Source organism: Octopus bimaculoides, chromosome 10, assembly GCF_046866305.1.
Source record: "Octopus bimaculoides isolate indiv1 chromosome 10, ASM4686630v1, whole genome shotgun sequence".
In the NCBI taxonomy this organism is placed as follows: Eukaryota; Metazoa; Mollusca; class Cephalopoda; order Octopoda; family Octopodidae; genus Octopus; species Octopus bimaculoides.
Genome location: NC_142937.1, coordinates 16,158,830 through 16,159,990, shown reverse-complemented (window position 1 = coordinate 16,159,990; position 1,161 = coordinate 16,158,830).

Here is a 1,161-nt window from a genome sequence, read left to right as displayed (position 1 = left end):
ATACCCATCTTCCCCCTCTCTTACATCCACCTTCCCCTTCTCCCTCCTCGTCAACACCCCCTCATAAGCTCATCCCACCACACCCCAACTCACTCCTACTCTACCTTCCCACTCCACCCCATCCAATTCCTTACACCCACCACCCACCCCTACCCACATACCCCACCCTACCCACATACCCCTACCTCTACCCCACACTCCACCCATGTCTTCCCCACCTCCCAACACCCTCACATCACACCACACCAATACCCTTGCATCACACCACGCACACCACACCAATACCCTCGCATCACACCACGCACACACTACAACTGACCAACTACTTTCTTCCTTTCTCCCTTCCCCCATTTTCACACTACATACGTCAAGATCACCAGCAGTCTACCTCCCACACACAGCCCCTCGTTCCCGATCACCGTTTGTTATCTCCCCCTTTCTTAGCTCTCCTGAAATAAGAATTTCTAACTTCCGGTCAGTCATTGTTATGATCGGCCATTATTATGATTGACCGTTGACTGAACACTATTCAATTTTTTTTCTCCGTGTTTTTCTCCTTGTCTCCGTATTCTTTCTGTTGAAGAGCGTAGCTCGAAACGTCAAAGACTTTCCGTATTCCCGAGCGTCATACTAATATATACTTTTGTTATTTACACCACCTGTCCTCGTCTGTTGTTATTTTTTGTATATTCTCCCATATATATATATATATATATATTTGTTATTCATTTCAGCCATGTGGCTGTGGTCATGCTGCAGAACCGCCATGGTTTTGCTGATTTCCTCAGGCAGATGGTTTCACATCACCACTCCTGTAGGTGCCATTATCCCAGCAGGTGGCCCATTTGGTGTATGGGGGAGTTTGATTTCACTGGCCTCATCAGTACCTCATGCTGTGCCATTGGTTCATCCGGTATTGTGGAGAGGAGGCTGTCTAGTTCCTTTTTGAAGACATCTACATCCACATTATGTAGGTTTCTTAAATTTTGTGGCAGGATATTGAAGAGCTGTGGGCCTTTGAACCCAAGTTGTTGCAGTACCTGGTCCTGAATTTAGATGGAGTAGATGGTACCCTTGGTACAATACAATGGTGTCCAGTTCTAGCATTTATATAACATTCAATGCCAAAATTGGGTACTAGCCCTTCTAGAGTTTACCATA